Genomic DNA, 18582 nt, shown 5'->3' with positions numbered 1-18582 from the left:
AGACAAACTTACGGCTCCTTCTCCCACAAGGAAGGTGCCAGCCCTGAAAGCTCTTGCTGGTCTTCACTATCCCTCTGCAGCCTATCTTTAGCCGCAACAGCTCTGGGGATCTCTGCTTTCCCAGACACTCAGCATGTCACGGTGCTCGTTCTCGGCAGAAACTTTTTCTGAAAAGGCAAACGTCTGGCTCCTTCTCCCACAAGGAAGGTGCCAGCCCTGAAAGATCTTGCTGGTCTTCACTATCCCTCTGCAGCCTATCTTTAGCCGCAACAGCACTGGGGATCTCTGCTTTCCCAGAGACTCAGCATGTCACGGTGCTCTTTCTCGGAAGAAACTTTTTCTGAAAAGGCAAACGTCTGGCTCCTTCTCCCACAAGGAAGGTGCCAGCCCTGAAAGATCTTGCTGGTCTTCACCGTCCCCCTGCAGCCTATCCACAGGCACAACAGCACTGGGGATCTCTGCTTTCCCAGAGACTCAGCATGTCACGGTGCTCGTTCTCGGCAGAAACTTTTTCTGAAAAGGCAAACGTCTGGCTCCTTCTCCCACAAGGAAGGTGCCAGCCCTGAAAGCTCTTGCAGGTCTTCACTATCCCTCTGCAGCCTATCTTTAGCCGCAACAGCACTGGGGATCTCTGCTTTCCCAGAGACTCAGCATGTCACGGTGCTCGTTCTCGGCAGAAACTTTTTCTGAAAAGGCAAACGTCTGGCTCCTTCTCCCACAAGGAAGCTGCCAGCCCTGAAAGCTCGTGCTTGTCTTCACTATCCCTCTGCAGCCTATCTATAGCCGCAACAGCACTGGGGAGCTCTGCTTTCCCAGAGATTCAGCATTTTATGGTGCTCGCTTACGGCAGAGCGTTTTTCTGAAGAGGCAAACGTTTGTCTCCATCTTCCACAAGGAAGGTGCCAGCCCTGAAAGGTCTTGCAGGTCTTCACTATCCCTCTGCAGCCTATCTTTAGGCGCAACAGCACTGGGATGTCTGCTTTCCCAGAGACTCAGCATGTCACGGTGCTCGTTCTCGGCAGAAACTTTTTCTGAAAAGGCAAACGTCTGGCTCCTTCTCCCACAAGGAAGCTGCCAGCCCTGAAAATTCTTGCTGGTCTTCACTATCCCTCTGCAGCCTATCTTTAGCCGCAACAGCACTGGGGATCTCTGCTTTCCCAGAGACTCAGCATGTCACGGTGCTCGTTCTCGGCAGAAACTTTTTCTGAAAAGGCAAACGTCTGGCTCCTTCTCCCACAAGGAAGGTGCCAGCCCTGAAAGATCTTGCTGGTCTTCACCGTCCCCCTGCAGCCTATCCACAGGCACAACAGCACTGGGGATCTCTGCTTTCCCAGAGACTCAGCATGTCACGGTGCTCGTTCTCGGCAGAAACTTTTTCTGAAAAGGCAAACGTCTGGCTCCTTCTCCCACAAGGAAGGTGCCAGCCCTGAAAGCTCTTGCAGGTCTTCACTATCCCTCTGCAGCCTATCTTTAGCCGCAAGAGCACTGGGGATCTCTGCTTTCCCAGAGACTCAGCATGTCACGGTGCTCGTTCTCGGCAGAAACTTTTTCTGAAAAGGCAAACGTCTGGCTCCTTCTCCCACAAGGCAGGTGCCAGCCCTGAAAGATCTTGCAGGTCTTCACTACCCCTCTGCAGCCTATCTTTAGCCGCAACAGCACTGGGGATCTCTGCTTTCCCAGAGACTCAGCATGTCACGGTGCTCGTTCTCGGCAGAAACTTTTTCTGAAAAGGCAAACGTCTGGCTCCTTCTCCCACAAGGAAGGTGCCAGCACTGAAAGCTCGTGCTGGTCTTCACTATCCCTCTGCAGCCTATCTTTAGCCGCAACAGCACTGGGGATCTCTGCTTTCCCAGAGATTCAGCATCTTATGGTGCTCGCTTACGGCAGAGCGTTTTTCTGAAGAGGCAAACGTCTGGCTCCATCTTCCACAAGGAAGGTGCCAGCCCTGAAAGCTCTTCCAGGTCTTCACTATCCCACTGCAGCCTATCTTTGGACGCAACAGCACTGGGGATCTCTGCTTTCCCAGAGACTCAGCATGTCACGGTGCTCGTTCTCGGCAGAAACTTTTTCTGAAAAGGCAAACGTCTGGCTCCTTCTCCCACAAGGAAGGTGCCAGCCCTGAAAGATATTGCTGGTCTTCACTATCCCTCTGCAGCCTATCTTTAGCCGCAACAGCACTGGGGATCTCTGCTTTCCCAGAGACTCAGCATGTCACGGTGCTCGTTCTCGGCAGAAACTTTTTCTGAAAAGGCAAACGGCTGGCTCCTTCTCCCACAAGGAAGGTGCCAGCCCTGAAAGCTCTTGCAGGTCTTCACTATCCCTCTGCAGCCTATCTTTAGCCGCAACCGCACTGGGGATCTCTGCTTTCCCAGAGACTCAGCATGTCACGGTGCTCGTTCTCGGCAGAAACTTTTTCTGAAAAGGCAAACGTCTGGCTCCTTCTCCCACAAGGAAGGTGCCAGCCCTGAAAGATCTTGCAGGTCTTCACTATCCCTCTGCAGCCTATCTTTAGCCGCAACAGCACTGGGGATCTCTGCTTTCCCAGAGACTCAGCATGTCACGGTGCTCGTTCTCGGCAGAAACTTTTTCTGAAAAGGCAAACGTCTGGCTCCTTCTCCCACAAGGAAGGTGCCAGCCCTGAAAGATCTTGCTGGTCTTCACCGTCCTCCTGCAGCCTATCCACAGGCACAACAGCACTGGGGATCTCTGCTTTCCCAGAGACTCAGCATGTCACGGTGCTCGTTCTCGGCAGAAACTTTTTCTGAAAAGGCAAACGTCTGGCTCCTTCTCCCACAAGGAAGGTGCCAGCCCTGAAAGCTCTTGCAGGTCTTCACTATCCCTCTGCAGCCTATCTTTAGCCGCAACAGCACTGGGGATCTCTGCTTTCCCAGAGACTCAGCATGTCACGGTGCTCTTTCTCGGCAGAAACTTTTTCTGAAAAGGCAAACGTCTGGCTCCTTCTCCCACAAGGAAGCTGCCAGCTCTGAAAGATCTTGCTGGTCTTCACTATCCCTCTGCAGCCTATCTATAGCCGCAACAGCACTGGGGATCTCTGCTTTCCCAGAGATTCAGCATCTTATGGTGCTCGCTTACGGCAGAGCGTTTTTCTGAAGAGGCAAACGTCTGGCTCCATCTTCCACAAGGAAGGTGCCAGCCCTGAAAGCTCTTGCAGGTCTTCACTATCCTTCTGCAGCCTATCTGTAGCCGCAACAGCACTGGGGATCTCTGCTTTCCCAGACACTCAGCATGTCACGGTGCTCGTTCTCGGCAGAAACTTTTTCTGAAAAGGCAAACGTCTGGCTCCTTCTCCCACAAGGAAGGTGCCAGCCCTGAAAGCTCTTGCTGGTCTTCACTATCCCTCTGCAGCCTATCTTTAGCCGCAACAGCACTGGGGATCTCTGCTTTCCCAGAGACTCAGCATGTCACGGTGCTCGTTCTCGGCAGAAAGTTTTTCTGAAAAGGCAAACGTCTGGCTCCTTCTCCCACAAGGAAGGTGCCAGCCCTGAAAGATCTTGCTGGTCTTCACCGTCCTCCTGCAGCCTATCCACAGGCACAACAGCACTGGGGATCTCTGCTTTCCCAGAGACTCAGCATGTCACGGTGCTCGTTCTCGGCAGAAACTTTTTCTGAAAAGGCAAACGTCTGGCTCCTTCTCCCACAAGGAAGGTGCCAGCCCTGAAAGCTCTTGCAGGTCTTCACTATCCCTCTGCAGCCTATCTTTAGCCGCAACAGCACTGGGGATCTCTGCTTTCCCAGAGACTCAGCATGTCACGGTGCTCTTTCTCGGCAGAAACTTTTTCTGAAAAGGCAAACGTCTGGCTCCTTCTCCCACAAGGAAGCTGCCAGCTCTGAAAGATCTTGCTGGTCTTCACTATCCCTCTGCAGCCTATCTATAGCCGCAACAGCACTGGGGAGCTCTGCTTTCCCAGAGATTCAGCATCTTATGTTGCTCGCTTACGGCAGAGCGTTTTTCTGAAGAGGCAAACGTCTGGCTCCATCTTCCACAAGGAAGGTGCCAGCCCTGAAAGGTCTTGCAGGTCTTCACTATCCCTCTGCAGCCTATCTTTTTCCGCAACAGCACTGGGGATCTCTGCTTTCCCAGAGACTCAGCATGTCACGGTGCTCGTTCTCGGCAGAAACTTTTTCTGAAAAGGCAAACGTCTGGCTCCTTCTCCCACAAGGAAGCTGCCAGCCCTGAAAATTCTTGCTGGTCTTCACTATCCCTCTGCAGCCTATCTTTAGCCGCAACAGCACTGGGGATCTCTGCTTTCCCAGAGACTCAGCATGTCACGGTGCTCGTTCTCGGCAGAAACTTTTTCTGAAAAGGCAAACGTCTGGCTCCTTCTCCCACAAGGCAGGTGCCAGCCCTGAAAGATCTTGCAGGTCTTCACTACCCCTCTGCAGCCTATCTTTAGCCGCAACAGCACTGGGGATCTCTGCTTTCCCAGAGACTCAGCATGTCACGGTGCTCGTTCTCGGCAGAAACTTTTTCTGAAAAGGCAAACGTCTGGCTCCTTCTCCCACAAGGAAGGTGCCAGCACTGAAAGCTCGTGCTGCTCTTCACTATCCCTCTGCAGCCTATCTTTAGCCGCAACAGCTCTGGGGATCTCTGCTTTCCCAGAGATTCAGCATCTTATGGTGCTCGCTTACGGCAGAGCGTTTTCTGAAGAGGCAAACGTCTGGCTCCATCTTCCACAAGGAAGGTGCCAGCCCTGAAAGCTCTTCCAGGTCTTCACTATCCCACTGCAGCCTATCTTTGGACGCAACAGCACTGGGGATCTCTGCTTTCCCAGAGACTCAGCATGTCACGGTGCTCGTTCTCGGCAGAAACTTTTTCTGAAAAGGCAAACGTCTGGCTCCTTCTCCCACAAGGAAGCTGCCAGCCCTGAAAGCTCGTGCTGGTCTTCACTATCCCACTGCAGCCTATCTTTAGCCGCAACAGCACTGGGGATCTCTGCTTTCCCAGAGACTCAGCATGTCACGGTGCTCGTTCTTGGCAGAAACTTTTTCTGAAAAGGCAAACATCTGGCTCCTTCTCCCACAAGGAAGGTGCCAGCCCTGAAAGCTCTTGCAGGTCTTCACTATCCCTCTGCAGCCTATCTTTAGCCGCAACAGCACTGGGGATCTCTGCTTTCCCAGAGACTCAGCATGTCACGGTGCTTGTTCTCGGCAGAAACTTTTTCTGAAAAGGCAAACGGCTGGCTCCTTCTCCCACAAGGAAGGTGCCAGCCCTGAAAGCTCTTGCAGGTCTTCACTATCCCTCTGCAGCCTATCTTTAGCCGCAACCGCACTGGGGATCTCTGCTTTCCCAGAGACTCAGCATGTCACGGTGCTCGTTCTCGGCAGAAACTTTTTCTGAAAAGGCAAACGTCTGGCTCCTTCTCCCACAAGGAAGGTGCCAGCCCTGAAAGCTCTTGCTGGTCTTCACTATCCCTCTGCAGCCTATCTTTAGCCGCAACAGCACTGGGGATCTCTGCTTTCCCAGAGACTCAGCATGTCACGGTGCTCGTTCTCGGCAGAAACTTTTTCTGAAAAGGCAAACGTCTGGCTCCTTCTCCCACAAGGAAGGTGCCAGCCCTGAAAGATCTTGCTGGTCTTCACCGTCCTCCTGCAGCCTATCCACAGGCACAACAGCACTGGGGATCTCTGCTTTCCCAGAGACTCAGCATGTCACGGTGCTCGTTCTCGGCAGAAACTTTTTCTGAAAAGGCAAACGTCTGGCTCCTTCTCCCACAAGGAAGGTGCCAGCCCTGAAAGCTCTTGCTGGTCTTCACTATCCCTCTGCAGCCTATCTTTAGCCGCAACAGCACTGGAGATCTCTGCTTTCCCAGAGACTCAGCATGTCACGGTGCTCTTTCTCGGCAGAAACTTTTTCTGAAAAGGCAAACGTGTGGCTCCTTCTCCCACAAGGAAGCTGCCAGCTCTGAAAGATCTTGCTGGTCTTCACTATCCCTCTGCAGCCTATCTATAGCCGCAACAGCACTGGGGAGCTCTGCTTTCCCAGAGATTCAGCATCTTATGTTGCTCGCTTACGGCAGAGCGTTTTTCTGAAGAGGCAAACGTCTGGCTCCATCTTCCACAAGGAAGGTGCCAGCCCTGAAAGCTCTTGCAGGTCTTCACTATCCCTCTGCAGCCTATCTTTTTCCGCAACAGCACTGGGGATCTCTGCTTTCCCAGAGACTCAGCATGTCACGGTGCTCGTTCTCGGCAGAAACTTTTTCTGAAAAGGCAAACGTCTGGCTCCTTCTCCCACAAGGAAGCTGCCAGCCCTGAAAATTCTTGCTGGTCTTCACTATCGCTCTGCAGCCTATCTTTAGCCGCAACAGCACTGGGGATCTCTGCTTTCCCAGAGACTCAGCATGTCACGGTGCTCGTTCTCGGCAGAAACTTTTTCTGAAAAGGCAAACGTCTGGCTCCTTCTCCCACAAGGAAGGTGCCAGCCCTGAAAGATCTTGCTGGTCTTCACCGTCCCCCTGCAGCCTATCCACAGGCACAACAGCACTGGGGATCTCTGCTTTCCCAGTGACTCAGCATGTCACGGTGCTCGTTCTCGGCAGAAACTTTTTCTGAAAAGGCAAACGTCTGGCTCCTTCTCCCACAAGGAAGGTGCTAGCCCTGAAAGCTCTTGCAGGTCTTCACTATCCCTCTGCAGCCTATCTTTAGCCGCAAGAGCACTGGGGATCTCTGCTTTCCCAGAGACTCAGCATGTCACGGTGCTCGTTCTCGGCAGAAACTTTTTCTGAAAAGGCAAACGTCTGGCTCCTTCTCCCACAAGGCAGGTGCCAGCCCTGAAAGATCTTGCAGGTCTTCACTACCCCTCTGCAGCCTATCTTTAGCCGCAACAGCACTGGGGATCTCTGCTTTCCCAGAGACTCAGCATGTCACGGTGCTCGTTCTAGGCAGAAACTTTTTCTGAAAAGGCAAACGTCTGGCTCCTTCTCCCACAAGGAAGGTGCCAGCACTGAAAGCTCGTGCTGGTCTTCACTATCCCTCTGCAGCCTATCTTTAGCCGCAACAGCACTGGGGATCTCTGCTTTCCCAGAGATTCAGCATCTTATGGTGCTCGCTTACGGCAGAGCGTTTTCTGAAGAGGCAAACGTCTGGCTCCATCTTCCACAAGGAAGGTGCCAGCCCTGAAAGCTCTTCCAGGTCTTCACTATCCCACTGCAGCCTATCTTTGGACGCAACAGCACTGGGGATCTCTGCTTTCCCAGAGACTCAGCATGTCACGGTGCTCGTTCTCGGCAGAAACTTTTTCTGAAAAGGCAAACGTCTGGCTCCTTCTCCCACAAGGAAGGTGCCAGCCCTGAAAGTTCTTGCTGGTCTTCACTATCCCACTGCAGCCTATCTTTAGCCGCAACAGCACTGGGGATCTCTGCTTTCCCAGAGACTCAGCATGTCACGGTGCTCGTTCTTGGCAGAAACTTTTTCTGAAAAGGCAAACATCTGGCTCCTTCTCCCACAAGGAAGGTGCCAGCCCTGAAAGATCTTGCAGGTCTTCACTATCCCTCTGCAGCCTATCTTTAGCCGCAACAGCACTGGGGATCTCTGCTTTCCCAGAGACTCAGCATGTCACGGTGCTCGTACTCGGCAGAAACTTTTTCTGAAAAGGCAAACGTCTGGCTCCTTCTCCCACAAGGAAGGTGCCAGCCCTGAAAGATCTTGCTGGTCTTCACCGTCCCCCTGCAGCCTATCCACAGGCACAACAGCACTGGGGATCTCTGCTTTCCCAGAGACTCAGCATTTCACGGTGCTCGTTCTCGGCAGAAACATTTTCTGAAAAGGCAAACGTCTGGCTCCTTCTCCCACAAGGAAGGTGCCAGCCCTGAAAGCTCTTGCTGGTCTTCACTATCCCTCTGCAGCCTATCTTTAGCCGCAACAGCACTGGGGATCTCTGCTTTCCCAGAGACTCAGCATGTCACGGTGCTCGTTCTCGGCAGAAACTTTTTCTGAAAAGGCAAACGTCTGGCTCCTTCTCCCACAAGGAAGGTGCCAGCCCTGAAAGATCTTGCTGGTCTTCACCGTCCTCCTGCAGCCTATCCACAGGCACAACAGCACTGGGGATCTCTGCTTTCCCAGAGACTCAGCATGTCACGGTGCTCGTTCTCGGCAGAAACTTTTTCTGAAAAGGCAAACGTCTGGCTCCTTCTCCCACAAGGAAGGTGCCAGCCCTGAAAGCTCTTGCAGGTCTTCACTATCCCTCTGCAGCCTATCTTTAGCCGCAACAGCACTGGGGATCTCTGCTTTCCCAGAGACTCAGCATGTCACGGTGCTCTTTCTCGGCAGAAACTTTTTCTGAAAAGGCAAACGTCTGGCTCCTTCTCCCACAAGGAAGCTGCCAGCTCTGAAAGATCTTGCTGGTCTTCACTATCCCTCTGCAGCCTATCTATAGCCGCAACAGCACTGGGGATCTCTGCTTTCCCAGAGATTCAGCATCTTATGGTGCTCGCTTACGGCAGAGCGTTTTTCTGAAAAGGCAAACGTCTGGCTCCTTCTCCCACAAGGAAGGTGCCAGCCCTGAAAGCTCTTGCAGGTCTTCACTATCCCTCTGCAGCCTATCTATAGCTGCAACAGCACTGGGGATCTCTGCTTTCACAGACACTCAGCATGTCACGGTGCTCGTTCTCGGCAGAAACTTTTTCTGAAAAGGCAAACGTCTGGCTCCTTCTCCCACAAGGAAGGTGCCAGCCCTGAAAGCTCTTGCTGGTCTTCACTATCCCTCTGCAGCCTATCTTTAGCCGCAACAGCACTGGGGATCTCTGCTTTCCCAGAGACTCAGCATGTCACGGTGCTCGTTCTCGGCAGAAACTTTTTCTGAAAAGGCAAACGTCTGGCTCCTTCTCCCACAAGGAAGGTGCCAGCCCTGAAAGATCTTGCTGGTCTTCACCGTCCTCCTGCAGCCTATCCACAGGCACAACAGCACTGGGGATCTCTGCTTTCCCAGAGACTCAGCATGTCACGGTGCTCGTTCTCGGCAGAAACTTTTTCTGAAAAGGCAAACGTCTGGCTCCTTCTCCCACAAGGAAGGTGCCAGCCCTGAAAGCTCTTGCAGGTCTTCACTATCCCTCTGCAGCCTATCTTTAGCCGCAACAGCACTGGGGATCTCTGCTTTCCCAGAGACTCAGCATGTCACGGTGCTCTTTCTCGGCAGAAACTTTTTCTGAAAAGGCAAACGTCTGGCTCCTTCTCCCACAAGGAAGCTGCCAGCTCTGAAAGATCTTGCTGGTCTTCACTATCCCTCTGCAGCCTATCTATAGCCGCAACAGCACTGGGGAGCTCTGCTTTCCCAGAGATTCAGCATCTTATGTTGCTCGCTTACGGCAGAGCGTTTTTCTGAAGAGGCAAACGTCTGGCTCCATCTTCCACAAGGAAGGTGCCAGCCCTGAAAGGTCTTGCAGGTCTTCACTATCCCTCTGCAGCCTATCTTTTTCCGCAACAGCACTGGGGATCTCTGCTTTCCCAGAGACTCAGCATGTCACGGTGCTCGTTCTCGGCAGAAACTTTTTCTGAAAAGGCAAACGTCTGGCTCCTTCTCCCACAAGGAAGCTGCCAGCCCTGAAAATTCTTGCTGGTCTTCACTATCCCTCTGCAGCCTATCTTTAGCCGCAAGAGCACTGGGGATCTCTGCTTTCCCAGAGACTCAGCATGTCACGGTGCTCGTTCTCGGCAGAAACTTTTTCTGAAAAGGCAAACGTCTGGCTCCTTCTCCCACAAGGCAGGTGCCAGCCCTGAAAGATCTTGCAGGTCTTCACTACCCCTCTGCAGCCTATCTTTAGCCGCAACAGCACTGGGGATCTCTGCTTTCCCAGAGACTCAGCATGTCACGGTGCTCGTTCTCGGCAGAAACTTTTTCTGAAAAGGCAAACGTCTGGCTCCTTCTCCCACAAGGAAGGTGCCAGCACTGAAAGCTCGTGCTGCTCTTCACTATCCCTCTGCAGCCTATCTTTAGCCGCAACAGCTCTGGGGATCTCTGCTTTCCCAGAGATTCAGCATCTTATGGTGCTCGCTTACGGCAGAGCGTTTTCTGAAGAGGCAAACGTCTGGCTCCATCTTCCACAAGGAAGGTGCCAGCCCTGAAAGCTCTTCCAGGTCTTCACTATCCCACTGCAGCCTATCTTTGGACGCAACAGCACTGGGGATCTCTGCTTTCCCAGAGACTCAGCATGTCACGGTGCTCGTTCTCGGCAGAAACTTTTTCTGAAAAGGCAAACGTCTGGCTCCTTCTCCCACAAGGAAGCTGCCAGCCCTGAAAGCTCGTGCTGGTCTTCACTATCCCACTGCAGCCTATCTTTAGCCGCAACAGCACTGGGGATCTCTGCTTTCCCAGAGACTCAGCATGTCACGGTGCTCGTTCTTGGCAGAAACTTTTTCTGAAAAGGCAAACATCTGGCTCCTTCTCCCACAAGGAAGGTGCCAGCCCTGAAAGCTCTTGCAGGTCTTCACTATCCCTCTGCAGCCTATCTTTAGCCGCAACAGCACTGGGGATCTCTGCTTTCCCAGAGACTCAGCATGTCACGGTGCTCGTTCTCGGCAGAAACTTTTTCTGAAAAGGCAAACGGCTGGCTCCTTCTCCCACAAGGAAGGTGCCAGCCCTGAAAGCTCTTGCAGGTCTTCACTATCCCTCTGCAGCCTATCTTTAGCCGCAACCGCACTGGGGATCTCTGCTTTCCCAGAGACTCAGCATGTCACGGTGCTCGTTCTCGGCAGAAACTTTTTCTGAAAAGGCAAACGTCTGGCTCCTTCTCCCACAAGGAAGGTGCCAGCCCTGAAAGCTCTTGCTGGTCTTCACTATCCCTCTGCAGCCTATCTTTAGCCGCAACAGCACTGGGGATCTCTGCTTTCCCAGAGACTCAGCATGTCACGGTGCTCGTTCTCGGCAGAAACTTTTTCTGAAAAGGCAAACGTCTGGCTCCTTCTCCCACAAGGAAGGTGCCAGCCCTGAAAGATCTTGCTGGTCTTCACCGTCCTCCTGCAGCCTATCCACAGGCACAACAGCACTGGGGATCTCTGCTTTCCCAGAGACTCAGCATGTCACGGTGCTCGTTCTCGGCAGAAACTTTTTCTGAAAAGGCAAACGTCTGGCTCCTTCTCCCACAAGGAAGGTGCCAGCCCTGAAAGCTCTTGCTGGTCTTCACTATCCCTCTGCAGCCTATCTTTAGCCGCAACAGCACTGGGGATCTCTGCTTTCCCAGAGACTCAGCATGTCACGGTGCTCTTTCTCGGCAGAAACTTTTTCTGAAAAGGCAAACGTGTGGCTCCTTCTCCCACAAGGAAGCTGCCAGCTCTGAAAGATCTTGCTGGTCTTCACTATCCCTCTGCAGCCTATCTATAGCCGCAACAGCACTGGGGAGCTCTGCTTTCCCAGAGATTCAGCATCTTATGTTGCTCGCTTACGGCAGAGCGTTTTTCTGAAGAGGCAAACGTCTGGCTCCATCTTCCACAAGGAAGGTGCCAGCCCTGAAAGGTCTTGCAGGTCTTCACTATCCCTCTGCAGCCTATCTTTTTCCGCAACAGCACTGGGGATCTCTGCTTTCCCAGAGACTCAGCATGTCACGGTGCTCGTTCTCGGCAGAAACTTTTTCTGAAAAGGCAAACGTCTGGCTCCTTCTCCCACAAGGAAGCTGCCAGCCCTGAAAATTCTTGCTGGTCTTCACTATCGCTCTGCAGCCTATCTTTAGCCGCAACAGCACTGGGGATCTCTGCTTTCCCAGAGACTCAGCATGTCACGGTGCTCGTTCTCGGCAGAAACTTTTTCTGAAAAGGCAAACGTCTGGCTCCTTCTCCCACAAGGAAGGTGCCAGCCCTGAAAGATCTTGCTGGTCTTCACCGTCCCCCTGCAGCCTATCCACAGGCACAACAGCACTGGGGATCTCTGCTTTCCCAGTGACTCAGCATGTCACGGTGCTCGTTCTCGGCAGAAACTTTTTCTGAAAAGGCAAACGTCTGGCTCCTTCTCCCACAAGGAAGGTGCCAGCCCTGAAAGCTCTTGCAGGTCTTCACTATCCCTCTGCAGCCTATCTTTAGCCGCAAGAGCACTGGGGATCTCTGCTTTCCCAGAGACTCAGCATGTCACGGTGCTCGTTCTCGGCAGAAACTTTTTCTGAAAAGGCAAACGTCTGGCTCCTTCTCCCACAAGGCAGGTGCCAGCCCTGAAAGATCTTGCAGGTCTTCACTACCCCTCTGCAGCCTATCTTTAGCCGCAACAGCACTGGGGATCTCTGCTTTCCCAGAGACTCAGCATGTCACGGTGCTCGTTCTAGGCAGAAACTTTTTCTGAAAAGGCAAACGTCTGGCTCCTTCTCCCACAAGGAAGGTGCCAGCACTGAAAGCTCGTGCTGGTCTTCACTATCCCTCTGCAGCCTATCTTTAGCCGCAACAGCACTGGGGATCTCTGCTTTCCCAGAGATTCAGCATCTTATGGTGCTCGCTTACGGCAGAGCGTTTTCTGAAGAGGCAAACGTCTGGCTCCATCTTCCACAAGGAAGGTGCCAGCCCTGAAAGCTCTTCCAGGTCTTCACTATCCCACTGCAGCCTATCTTTGGACGCAACAGCACTGGGGATCTCTGCTTTCCCAGAGACTCAGCATGTCACGGTGCTCGTTCTCGGCAGAAACTTTTTCTGAAAAGGCAAACGTCTGGCTCCTTCTCCCACAAGGAAGGTGCCAGCCCTGAAAGTTCTTGCTGGTCTTCACTATCCCACTGCAGCCTATCTTTAGCCGCAACAGCACTGGGGATCTCTGCTTTCCCAGAGACTCAGCATGTCACGGTGCTCGTTCTTGGCAGAAACTTTTTCTGAAAAGGCAAACATCTGGCTCCTTCTCCCACAAGGAAGGTGCCAGCCCTGAAAGATCTTGCAGGTCTTCACTATCCCTCTGCAGCCTATCTTTAGCCGCAACAGCACTGGGGATCTCTGCTTTCCCAGAGACTCAGCATGTCACGGTGCTCGTACTCGGCAGAAACTTTTTCTGAAAAGGCAAACGTCTGGCTCCTTCTCCCACAAGGAAGGTGCCAGCCCTGAAAGATCTTGCTGGTCTTCACCGTCCCCCTGCAGCCTATCCACAGGCACAACAGCACTGGGGATCTCTGCTTTCCCAGAGACTCAGCATTTCACGGTGCTCGTTCTCGGCAGAAACTTTTTCTGAAAAGGCAAACGTCTGGCTCCTTCTCCCACAAGGAAGGTGCCAGCCCTGAAAGCTCTTGCTGGTCTTCACTATCCCTCTGCAGCCTATCTTTAGCCGCAACAGCACTGGGGATCTCTGCTTTCCCAGAGACTCAGCATGTCACGGTGCTCGTTCTCGGCAGAAACTTTTTCTGAAAAGGCAAACGTCTGGCTCCTTCTCCCACAAGGAAGGTGCCAGCCCTGAAAGCTCTTGCTGGTCTTCACCGTCCCCCTGCAGCCTATCCACAGGCACAACAGCACTGGGGATCTCTGCTTTCCCAGAGACTCAGCATGTCACGGTGCTCGTTCTCGGCAGAAACTTTTTCTGAAAAGGCAAACGTCTGGCTCCTTCTCCCACAAGGAAGGTGCCAGCACTGAAAGCTCTTGCAGGTCTTCACTATCCCTCTGCAGCCTATCTTTAGCCGCAACAGCACTGGGGATCTCTGCTTTCCCAGAGACTCAGCATGTCACGGTGCTCTTTCTCGGCAGAAACTTTTTCTGAAAAGGCAAACGTCTGGCTCCTTCTCCCACAAGGAAGCTGCCAGCTCTGAAAGATCTTGCTGGTCTTCACTATCCCTCTGCAGCCTATCTATAGCCGCAACAGCACTGGGGATCTCTGCTTTCCCAGAGATTCAGCATCTTATGGTGCTCGCTTACGGCAGAGCGTTTTTCTGAAAAGGCAAACGTCTGGCTCCTTCTCCCACAAGGAAGGTGCCAGCCCTGAAAGCTCTTGCAGGTCTTCACTATCCCTCTGCAGCCTATCTATAGCTGCAACAGCACTGGGGATCTCTGCTTTCCCAGACACTCAGCATGTCACGGTGCTCGTTCTCGGCAGAAACTTTTTCTGAAAAGGCAAACGTCTGGCTCCTTCTCCCACAAGGAAGGTGCCAGCCCTGAAAGCTCTTGCTGGTCTTCACTATCCCTCTGCAGCCTATCTTTAGCCGCAACAGCACTGGGGATCTCTGCTTTCCCAGAGACTCAGCATGTCACGGTGCTCGTTCTCGGCAGAAACTTTTTCTGAAAAGGCAAACGTCTGGCTCCTTCTCCCACAAGGAAGGTGCCAGCCCTGAAAGATCTTGCTGGTCTTCACCGTCCTCCTGCAGCCTATCCACAGGCACAACAGCACTGGGGATCTCTGCTTTCCCAGAGACTCAGCATGTCACGGTGCTCGTTCTCGGCAGAAACTTTTTCTGAAAAGGCAAACGTCTGGCTCCTTCTCCCACAAGGAAGGTGCCAGCCCTGAAAGCTCTTGCAGGTCTTCACTATCCCTCTGCAGCCTATCTTTAGCCGCAACAGCACTGGGGATCTCTGCTTTCCCAGAGACTCAGCATGTCACGGTGCTCTTTCTCGGCAGAAACTTTTTCTGAAAAGGCAAACGTCTGGCTCCTTCTCCCACAAGGAAGCTGCCAGCTCTGAAAGATCTTGCTGGTCTTCACTATCCCTCTGCAGCCTATCTATAGCCGCAACAGCACTGGGGAGCTCTGCTTTCCCAGAGATTCAGCATCTTATGGTGCTCGCTTACGGCAGAGCGTTTTTCTGAAGAGGCAAACGTCTGGCTCCATCTTCCACAAGGAAGGTGCCAGCCCTGAAAGGTCTTGCAGGTCTTCACTATCCCTCTGCAGCCTATCTTTTTCCGCAACAGCACTGGGGATCTCTGCTTTCCCAGAGACTCAGCATGTCACGGTGCTCGTTCTCGGCAGAAACTTTTTCTGAAAAGGCAAACGTCTGGCTCCTTCTCCTACAAGGAAGGTGCCAGCCCTGAAAGATCTTGCTGGTCTTCACTGTCCCCCTGCAGCCTATCCACAGGCACAACAGCACTGGGGATCTCTGCTTTCCCAGAGACTCAGCATGTCACGGTGCTCGTTCTCGGCAGAAACTTTTTCTGAAAAGGCAAACGTCTGGCTCCTTCTCCCACAAGGAAGGTGCCAGCCCTGAAAGATATTGCTGGTCTTCACTATCCCTCTGCAGCCTATCTTTAGCCGCAACAGCACTGGGGATCTCTGCTTTCCCAGAGATTCAGCATCTTATGGTGATCGCTTACGGCAGAGCGTTTTTCTGAAGAGGCAAACGTCTGGCTCCATCTTCCACAAGGAAGGTGCCAGCCCTGAAAGCTCTTGCAGGTCTTCACTATCCCTCTGCAGCCTATCTATAGCCGCAACAGCACTGGGGATCTCTGCTTTCCCAGACACTCAGCATGTCACGGTGCTCGTTCTCGGCAGAAACTTTTTCTGAAAAGGCAAACGTCTGGCTCCTTCTCCCACAAGGAAGGTGCCAACCCTGAAAGCTCTTGCTGGTCTTCACTATCCCTCTGCAGCCTATCTTTAGCCGCAACAGCACTGGGGATCTCTGCTTTCCAAGAGACTCAGCATGTCACGGTGCTCGTTCTCGGCAGAAACTTTTTCTGAAAAGGCAAACGTCTGGCTCCTTCTCCCACAAGGAAGGTGCCAGCCCTGAAAGATCTTGCTGGTCTTCACCGTCCACCTGCAGCCTATCCACAGGCACAACAGCACTGGGGATCTCTGCTTTCCCAGAGACTCAGCATGTCACGGTGCTCGTTCTCGGCAGAAACTTTTTCTGAAAAGGCAAACGTCTGGCTCCTTCTCCCACAAGGAAGGTGCCAGCCCTGAAAGATATTGCTGGTCTTCACTATCCCTCTGCAGCCTATCTTTAGCCGCAACAGCACTGGGGATCTCTGCTTTCCCAGAGACTCAGCATGTCACGGTGCTCGTTCTCGGCAGAAACTTTTTCTGAAAAGGCAAACGTCTGGCTCCTTCTCCCACAAGGAAGGTGCCAGCCCTGAAAGATCTTGCTGGTCTTCACCGTCCCCCTGCAGCCTATCCACAGGCACAACAGCACTGGGGATCTCTGCTTTCCCAGAGACTCAGCATGTCACGGTGCTCGTTCTCGGCAGAAACTTTTTCTGAAAAGGCAAACGTCTGGCTCCTTCTCCCACAAGGAAGGTGCCAGCCCTTAAAGATCTTGTTGGTCTTCACCGTCCCCCTGCAGCCTATCCACAGGCACAACAGCACTGGGGATCTCTGCTTTCCCAGAGACTCAGCATGTCACAGTGCTCGTTCTCGGCAGAAACTTTTTCTGAAAAGACAAACTTACGGCTCCTTCTCCCACAAGGAAGGTGCCAGCCCTGAAAGATCTTGCTGGTCTTCACTATCCCTCTGTAGCCTATCTTTAGCCGCAACAGCACTGGGGATCTCTGCTTTCCCAGAGACTCAGCATGTCACGGTGCTCGTTCTTGGCAGAAACTTTTTCTGAAAAGGCAAACATCTGGCTCCTTCTCCCACAAGGAAGGTGCCAGCCCTGAAAGCTCTTGCAGGTCTTCACTATCCCTCTGCAGCCTATCTTTAGCCGCAACAGCACTGGGGATCTCTGCTTTCCCAGAGACTCAGCATGTCACGGTGCTCGTTCTCGGCAGAAACTTTTTCTGAAAAGGCAAACGTCTGGCTCCTTCTCCCACAAGGAAGGTGCCAGCCCTGAAAGCTCTTGCAGGTCTTCACTATCCCTCTGCAGCCTATCTTTAGCCGCAACCGCACTGGGGATCTCTGCTTTCCCAGAGACTCAGCATGTCACGGTGCTCGTTCTCGGCAGAAACTTTTTCTGAAAAGGCAAACGTCTGGCTCCTTCTCCCACAAGGAAGGTGCCAGCCCTGAAAGCTCTTGCAGGTCTTCACTATCCCTCTGCAGCCTATCTTTAGCCGCAACCGCACTGGGGATCTCTGCTTTCCCAGAGACTCAGCATGTCACGGTGCTCGTTCTCGGCAGAAACTTTTTCTGAAAAGGCAAACGTCTGGCTCCTTCTCCCACAAGGAAGGTGCCAGCCCTGAAAGATCTTGCAGGTCTTCACTATCCCTCTGCAGCCTATCTTTAGCCGCAACAGCACTGGGGATCTCTGCTTTCCCAGAGACTCAGCATGTCACGGTGCTCGTTCTCGGCAGAAACTTTTTCTGAAAAGGCAAACGTCTGGCTCCTTCTCCCACAAGGAAGGTGCCAGCCCTGAAAGATCTTGCTGGTCTTCACCGTCCCCCTGCAGCCTATTCACAGGCACAACAGCACTGGGGATCTCTGCTTTCCCAGAGACTCAGCATGTCACGGTGCTCGTTCTCGGCAGAAACTTTTTCTGAAAAGGCAAACGTCTGGCTCCTTCTCCCACAAGGAAGGTGCCAGCCCTGAAAGATCTTGCTGGTCTTCACTATCCCTCTGCAGCCTATCTTTAGCCGCAACAGCACTGGGGATCTCTGCTTTCCCAGAGACTCAGCATGTCACGGGGCTCGTTCTCGGCAGAAACTTTTTCTGAAAAGGCAAACGTCTGGCTCCTTCTCCCACAAGGAAGGTGCCAGCCCTGAAAGCTCTTGCTGGTCTTCACCGTCCCCCTGCAGCCTATCCACAGGCACAACAGCACTGGGGATCTCTGCTTTCCCAGAGACTCAGCATGTCACGGTGCTCGTTCTCGGCAGAAACTTTTTCTGAAAAGGCAAACGTCTGGCTCCTTCTCCCACAAGGAAGCTGCCAGCCCTGAAAGCTCTTGCTGGTCTTCACCGTCCCCCTGCAGCTTATCCACAGGCACAACAGCACTGGGGATCTCTGCTTTCCCAGAGACTCAGCATGTCACGGTGCTCGTTCTCGGCAGAAACTTTTTCTGAAAAGGCAAACGTCTGGCTCCTTCTCCCACAAGGAAGGTGCCAGCCCTGAAAGCTCTTGCTGGTCTTCACCGTCCCCCTGCAGCCTATCCACAGGCACAACAGCACTGGGGATCTCTGCTTTCCCAGAGACTCAGCATGTCACGGTGCTCGTTCTCGGCAGAAACTTTTTCTGAAAAGGCAAACGTCTGGCTCCTTCTCCCACAAGGAAGCTGCCAGCCCTGAAAGCTCTTGCTGGTCTTCACCGTCCCCCTGCAGCTTATCCACAGGCACAACAGCACTGGGGATCTCTGCTTTCCCAGAGACTCAGCATGTCACGGTGCTCGTTCTCGGCAGAAACTTTTTCTGAAAAGGCAAACGTCTGGCTCCATCTTCCACAAGGAAGGTGCCAGCCCTGAAAGTTCTTGCAGGTCTTCACTATTCCTCTGCAGCCTATATTTAGCCGCAACAGCACTGGGGATCTCTGCTTTCCCAGAGACTCAGCATGTCACGGTGCTCGTTCTCGGCAGAAACTTTTTCTGAAAAGGCAAACGTCTGGCTCCTTCTCCTACAAGGAAGGTGCCAGCCCTGAAAGATCTTGCTGGTCTTCACTGTCCCCCTGCAGCCTATCCACAGGCACAACAGCACTGGGGATCTCTGCTTTCCCAGAGACTCAGCATGTCACGGTGCTCGTTCTCGGCAGAAACTTTTTCTGAAAAGGCAAACGTCTGGCTCCTTCTCCCACAAGGAAGGTGCCAGCCCTGAAAGCTCTTGCAGGTCTTCACTATCCCTCT

This window comes from Accipiter gentilis, unplaced genomic scaffold (assembly GCF_929443795.1).
Source record: "Accipiter gentilis unplaced genomic scaffold, bAccGen1.1, whole genome shotgun sequence".
Taxonomy (NCBI): domain Eukaryota; kingdom Metazoa; phylum Chordata; class Aves; order Accipitriformes; family Accipitridae; genus Astur; species Astur gentilis.
This window is presented reverse-complemented; position numbering follows the sequence as displayed.